The 7,545-nt window shown below is 40.6% G+C and overlaps 1 pseudogene; it reads left to right on the plus strand.

Annotated features, from left to right (window-relative positions):
- Nucleotides 1–7,279, plus strand: part of LOC139743335 (atrial natriuretic peptide receptor 1-like) — a 248,041-nt pseudogene extending 240,762 nt beyond the window's left edge.
- Nucleotides 7,280–7,545: the final 266 nt, after the last annotated feature.

Consider the following 7,545-nt stretch of genomic DNA (forward strand, 5'->3'; position numbering starts at 1 on the left):
TACTTCTACTACTAATTCTACTACTACAACTACTGTCTATATCCCCCCTTTTCCTGGAAACTTGATAGTCGACGGTCATTCTCTCTTCTCTAGGTGGAGACCATCGGGGATGCGTACATGGTGGTATCGGGCCTGCCCATCCGGAACGGAGACTTCCACGCGCGCGAGATCGCTCGCATGTCCCTGGCCCTCCTGAACGAAATCACCACGTTCAGAATAAGGCACAGACCCGACGAGAGGCTTCGGCTGCGAATCGGCGTACATACAGGTATAGGTCTACCCACACTCAACAAAATGAAATGGTCTATCAATATTTTAAATGTTGTCACTCGTCCAACTTTTTTTTTTGTAACTGTTAAATATAACACTAAAAATGTTGAATTTATCATTTCTGAAATGTAGTTCAACATTTTGAGTGCCAGAGTTAACATTTTGAGTGTTGAATTTAACTTTTAATGAAAAGATTGTAAGAGTGACAACTTTGAAAATAGTAATTGACCATTCCGCAGGAGCATCTATGATGATTTCGTAATTCGTACTCTGTTATCTTGTGGAGTGCATTATATAATATATCTTTTTCAGATTTGAGTCAAATTGAATCAGATATGTATGCCTGTATCATGATAGCTGTGTGTGTGTGTGTATGTGTGTTTGTGTATGAGTATGTGTGTATGCACATTACAAAGTATGCAATGTTCAATTCTCTTCTCTGTTTACAGGCGAAATGACCAAGGATGTGCCTGTTTCTTGAAATGAGAGATATGAGATAGTTCCAACATCGCAATTACTGTTTTCTGTACGTGGTTACGCGATTCTTCACAGTAACCATTATCCTCCTCTTTGTTATTAAGGTGACTCCACATTCTCTTTGAGGTTGAATTTTGATTTGAGATGGGGTGCTTTTTTGTGACATTTTCGAAGGAGATGATGTGGAAAACCTCCTAATTCATCTGTGTGCTTGTTCGAACACAAACACTACAGACTTTAATGATAAAGCTGTCCACCATTTTCTGTCCACGTGACGGCATTGCGGTGGTTTGCCCCCTTGTTTCCGCTCTCCCTCTCGGGACTTCTGTATGGTGTGGATTTCTCACCATCGCACACTCGGATGAAAGCAAATTTCCTGCCGTAGATTTGTCCCGAGGCATTCCCGCTAAGTTTCACATAGTGCGCGTCTTCACTTTTTTTTTTCTTAGATTGCTCGTGTGCAGACTATCGTGGCTGTTGTGTATAGGTAACTCACCGCTAGAGCGTTGGCTTGGTAACTCAATGCACTCCTGTCGGATATTGGCTCCACAAATTTGACTCGTGTTAGGTTGCACTAGTATATAATTCTGTTCATTACTTTTCGTGTTGGGATTTTTTTGGGGTAAAATTTCAATTATGTTATGCTAATGCTATCTTGTTCGCGGCAAAATGCTGGCAAGCCAGAGACAGTCTTCAAACTATAATATGAAAATTAAAAGAGAAGAAAATAGCTCAAGATGATAACCAGGCGAATCAATTCATGGGATGATGGTATCAACAGTAAATTCCAAGTGACGGAAAATATCTGTTCGAAAGAGTGAGAAGTTGATACCCCGAGAAGTGCAGACTGACATTATGTTGTCTGTCAACCCTTCCCCACGATATCCCTAATCACATTTCCATTTTGTCACCTTCCATTTTTAATGAGATTCGTGTCTTGTGGCTCGCCTATTAGAGCGTACTTCACTTCGCCTGTTACTTCGTCTTGAAAGATTGCTCCCGCCTGTCCGATTTTAATGGTTCGCTCTGGCAATGTGATCGTCACAACAGAGAGCATTGCTTTTGTGACGTAAGGCAATGGGGGGAAAAAAGAGGGTGTGGCAACGTTGAGTGAGTAGAAAGAATGTGACATCAACCCCTCTTCGTGATAATGGTACAAGCACATTCTCTCTATTATCCGTTTCAGGGAGAATGCGGGGAGGGGTTGAAGGGGGAACGGACATCAACCTTTTTCAATCTTGAAAAGCAGTTTTAAGGGATGGTATAGTTTTGGTTGAGACGGGGCATAAGGTTTCCAACTGTTTTGTGAGATAATGAGAAACCTCCTATGAAATAGGAAAGAGCATACAATTCTAAGAGGAATTCAAAGCTTATTTGATGAAAATTGCTTTTGAATTGACCGAGATATCCAAAAACAAAGAGGGCCTAATAGAAGGTGGGACCCACCTTTTATTTGGACCACTTTGTTTTATTTTGTTTGTTTTTTTGTATATCTAAGCCATTTCAAGGCCGATTTTCATCAAATAAACTTTGAATTCATTTTAGAACTGGATGCTCTTTAATATTTCATAGGCTAAGTGGTTTCTACTTATCTCGCAAAAAAAGTTAAAATCTGAATCCTCCATCTCAACCGAAACTAGACCGTCCCTTAAAATTCTTGATGATTTTGTCTCTGATATGAGCTTTGATATTGTGTCGCCTATGTGTATGAGGGAATATTTGTGTGCGTGTGTGGGGACGTAGTTGGTTCTATGTACTATATAGCCTTCTTATAAATGACAATATTCATAATCATCATCATGTTTGTTACCCCCTCCAGGGCCAGTGGTAGCCGGTGTGGTGGGACTCAAGATGCCCCGATACTGTCTGTTCGGCGACACTGTCAACACGGCATCCAGAATGGAGTCAAATGGAGAAGGTAACCCCTCAATAGATCAAATGGCACAAATCTCTTCATCGTGATGCTCTTGTTATGTTTCTTCCCGCCTTTTACACCACCTGGATTCACTGAGTAACAGACGACATTCGCCTTTCCATCATGATAGAATCTTCTTCTTCGAAAATAAATTTCAAAACAGCTAGGGGAGACAAAAAATTCACCAGACCCGAAAAATATATCACATCTGTCACTTATGACATTTCCCGCCATCACGTTCAATCGATATTGTTACGCCAGTGCCGGTCACTATATCCACTGTCAGTGCCAATGTCCACCACCCCCAGTGTCCGCTGGTGTGCTGCCTTGAAGACCACTGTCGCCTAATGTGATGGTTAATGTCGCACCTGCTTCCACCTTTTCCTTCTGAAACTATGATCGATCCTGGGGTCCTGTTTATTATTGATATGTCGGATATGAAATGTCATGACTTATCTGAGGCTATTTTTTTTTCAGATTATCATTTTATCCTGTGAAATGTCATCTCTGAATATAGTACGTTTATCTGTGTGTTTGTATATATGTTTGTATGTAAACATAATATGTGTGTGCATGTGTGTGTGTTTGTGCGTGTATTCGTGGGTGTGTGTGGGGAGAGGGGGGAGAGAGAGATGTTTAAAGTACATGTGTATCTTTGCATCCTAATGTGACATACCTACGTCATAAGTGATTGCAAGAAAAGTTGGGCGGAAGATTGGCCTTTGTTTTGTTATATATTCAGTTCAAGTCATATTCAGCTCAACTTGATATCATTTCATTTCGTTGCCGACTGAACGCCAAATTAAAATACAAGACTCGTGTACGTCACCATGTCTGCGAGACAACGCAGACAATGAAGCGTAAATCAAATTTGACAAAATTATGCCTGCCAGTCTGACGAGATTATGTTCATGGCATTTTTTTTTCTGGATGTTAACTGTGGAATTGGCATGTCAGTCAAACCGCAACCGTCGCAGTTGTTCGTATTTGCACAAAGATCCGATCTAAATGATGGTAACTCAATCACAGATCTGCTGGGTGTAAACCGAAATCCCAGCCCAATATTTTGACTGATAGCCGAGGCACGTGATCAAAATAGTGATATCTATAATAACTCATGCTTTTCTGATGGACGTGGGCCCCTTCAAAACTTACCAGTGCTGGGTTATGGAAGGGGGGGGGGGGGGGTCTCGGGTATTGTCTGTGCGTAGAGTGCAAAATTTGGCGTCCAAGCCGCGGAGTTCCCAAGACACATCCCCCACTCCCGTTTCGACAGCGATGGTGCTGTTATTAGGTTAAAATGGTCCATTTGGCTACATCTGTAGAAAGACGGGGAAATCGCCTGGGCGGATGAAAAGAGAGGGAAAAAATCAATAAGAAGGGCTCTTTTCAGAGGTGGGCTAAAAGCACAGTCTGGGAGGAAGAGAGCTACCGAGATCTATTTATAAAGCTCCCACTTTTTCTCTGTGTGTGCAAGGAACCTTTTAAACTGTGCTATCGCATTCGTTAACCTATCCCACGTCACAAGCGTCGAGACCCACGGGAAATTAGGCACTGCATTACAGGAGTTGATAATGGTAATCTATCAGATATGATGTTCAGTATTAGTCAGCGGAAAAATTCTCTTTAGACACAGGCTCTAGAATGTGGTTGCAACATGTCGCTCACGTAGGAAATTAACCCTTGGTGCCGGAATATGTTGTTCAAATAATTCATGTTTCCTTACTTGGCCTACTGTCTAACTCAATCCCTAGTATAGTCAAGCACTTTGCGTGACAGAACGTGCAAGCAGCGCAGACATTTTAATGCGAATGTCATGTATCGTTGTTTCGTGTCACAAAGTCATCACTCATAGATATCACGCAGTTCTGGGGTGTATCCTTTGGGACCTGTAATTTGGCGGCACAATCCACTTATCTATTTCTTCTTCTTTTTTTAGAATGGGAATAGTTGTTGTTTTTTTTTTTGTGTGTGTGCGTGTGGCTTCCGTTTGATTTCTGTAAGAGGAATAACAGCAAACTACGAACGGATGATGTACGCCCATGAGTTCTCTTGTGCGTTCGCTTAATCATGGAAGTGTTTAACATCTCTCCTCGACATCATCGTCTTAATGTGGGCTGATGGGGAACATAAACTTCTGCTTAAAAAGAAACAACATCAATGAAACCCGAGAAGGAAAAGGATACAACTTGAAACAGACTAGGACGTAGCTATTTGAAGGATATTACTTTGTTTCCATCCATTTTCACGTCAGCCCTCAAGGTCGCTAGAATAATGTATGCAAAGATTGTCAGATAATATCAGGTATGTAGACCGATAAACGCCCGTGTCAACAGACTAGCTGATGTGAGACGAGCCGCTAAGATGGTTTTGAATTTTCATGCATTTCCATGCATTACGTCTTGTATGCGTGCAAGACCCCCCCCCCCCCCACAATGGAAAAGGCATTTGTTGCATACTTTTCTTTTTGTTGTTTTGATTTCCGCGTGTGAATGTGTTTGTGCATGTGAATGTATAAGTGTGGGTGTGTGTGTGTATGTGTGTGTGTGTGAAAGAGAGAGAGAGGGAAAGAGAGAGAACGATTGTAATTTTACAATGATCTGCGGGGAAACGTCAGACCGTTCCTTCTCAAAATTTGCCAAAAATGCCATTGCCAAAATATCGTCATAAGGTTCTACTGAAAATTAAAATGTCATAAGGATATCTGAGAGAGCTGCAAATTATTCATAAAATTGTTCAGCAGAGCTTTGTTAAAAGTAGGATAACTCGTTGAAATGCAATATCAAAAATTAGTTTAGCCTATATATTTTGTAGAATCCACGTGTCTTCTACAAGACTGCGTGTTTATTCCACAGAACCCGACCCCCTCCGTCTGCGAAATTACTTGACGGAAATGTCTAGTCTCGTTCCAGTTGTTTGGTTATAAACACGAAGCCTATCCTTCACCTATTATACAGTGTAATGGCCTATTGACTATCCCTGAATGAACATCTATTAATTTCTTTAAGGTGCGCCTACACGGCATACAAAAAGGTGTCATTTTCGTATGGTCAACTTATTTCTTTTTCATATTTGTCTGTGTATTTAACAGCTATGAAAATCCACATAAGCGAGCACACGAAGAAGATTCTTGACCTATTTGGAACATTTGTCCTGGAGCTAAGAGGAGAAGTAGAAATGAAGGTAAATATTTGTATACCATTCCTTTTTATAATTATGATATGTCACTTTAGCGTATTGATTGAAATACATGACAAATTTTTTGCCTTGAATGTACATGATTATAATGTATACCTATATAAGCGTCAATTTTCCCAGAGATGAAATTAATTTGCGAAATCAGTCTTCGAACATTGCATTAAAATGTAAAGCTCCTAAAGTTTATCTTGATTGCAAATAAAAACTTGCACTTTAAGAACAGAGTTATAGAGAACTAACAAATTATATAACAGGAATTACTCAACAGGGCATAGAGATAAGAGCAACAGCTTCCTGTCTATGCCTGTTGTTGTTTCGTGTTTCTCCAGTATTATTATGGACATAATTCTATGCCAGGATGAAGAATATATTCTTACTGCAGCTTTCATCATTATTTCTATTCTGGAGTTGTTTTGTTCCCGCGAGATATAAGTACTCCTTTGTGCACGTAGTTTCGCATCACAGCTATTGAGTGGAATTGACTGGTGAACAATTAGACACAAAAGGCAGACTCAATTACCTTCTAGGCACACGGGAATTTTTCGATTGTTATGATTCTGTATTTTTCTTTCCCCATGTGAATTTCGCCATTATTGTTAACGCATGCACTGGCATAGATTAAATGGCACCACTGAAGCCTGTGCAAATTGCTGGCGAAGCATGTATTCGGGCTCATAACGATTATGCCGTTGCTCCCCCGACACGTCTTTCTATCTATACAGGGCAAAGGCAAACAAACGACGTACTGGTTGAAAGGGGAACTGAAGGGCCAAAACGGGATCTGCGATCTGAAATACCAGGAGATCACCGTTTGACGTCATTAAATCGGCAACGCCACGACGTTCTTGCTCGCGAGCCGACTATACTGGCTGCATGCAGCACATTAACTCACGTAGTTTGACATGCGTGGGACTGACGCTCAAACTACATACAGCTTGAGAAAACGCCGTTACTTTTTTTGTGTGTCTAAATAAAGAGAGAAAAAATGCTTCCTACGGTATAAGAATAGCTTTATATTTACACTGTTGTAGGGATGAGGCGCTGACAAAGAACGTGATAGAAAGTGATATTTTAGAAGCCCGACTTAAGATTGATAGAAACACGATGTCAGCGTAGAATTAGGTCGGTAGAATGTTTAGAAGGAAAGCTACGTTCGTGATTATGAACACCCTTGGGCACATGAAGTAAACAATTCTCTTGTATGACTGATACTTTGATGTGCACAAAATGCAATCAGCACACGATGTGAGCAAGTGGCATTTTATGAAATAAACGTGACAGGGCTCTTCCATTGACTATTTGAAATCGTTTGATTCAATCTTACACTAGACTTAAAATGAACGCACACCGACAAGTGATTTTTTTTTTTCCAGAGATTGTGTATTTTGTTAAACGCGATGATAGTAGGTAATGGTCTGTGCAAACAGGGTCCTGACACCTTTGTTATTACACTGCACGGCTCACAAGTGAATAAAGCCATGTTATTCATCACGTAGGCCTATTCAAATATTACGCATGCTTCCATTACAAAAGATTCCCTTAAGGGTAGCAGAACGCTTGTCCGAGGTTTTTGTTTTTGTTCTTTGGGGTATGTTTTGTTTAGATTTTGTTCAGTTGTTGTTGGGTTGTTTTTTTTTTTTTTCCCGAGGCGTAAAAGAACTATGTAGTTTAGTGGATAATGCTCA

Source organism: Diadema antillarum, unplaced genomic scaffold, assembly GCF_040938485.1.
Source record: "Diadema antillarum isolate AM-2024a unplaced genomic scaffold, OU_Dant_1.0 seq00001069_RagTag, whole genome shotgun sequence".
Lineage (NCBI taxonomy): Eukaryota > Metazoa > Echinodermata > Echinoidea > Diadematoida > Diadematidae > Diadema > Diadema antillarum.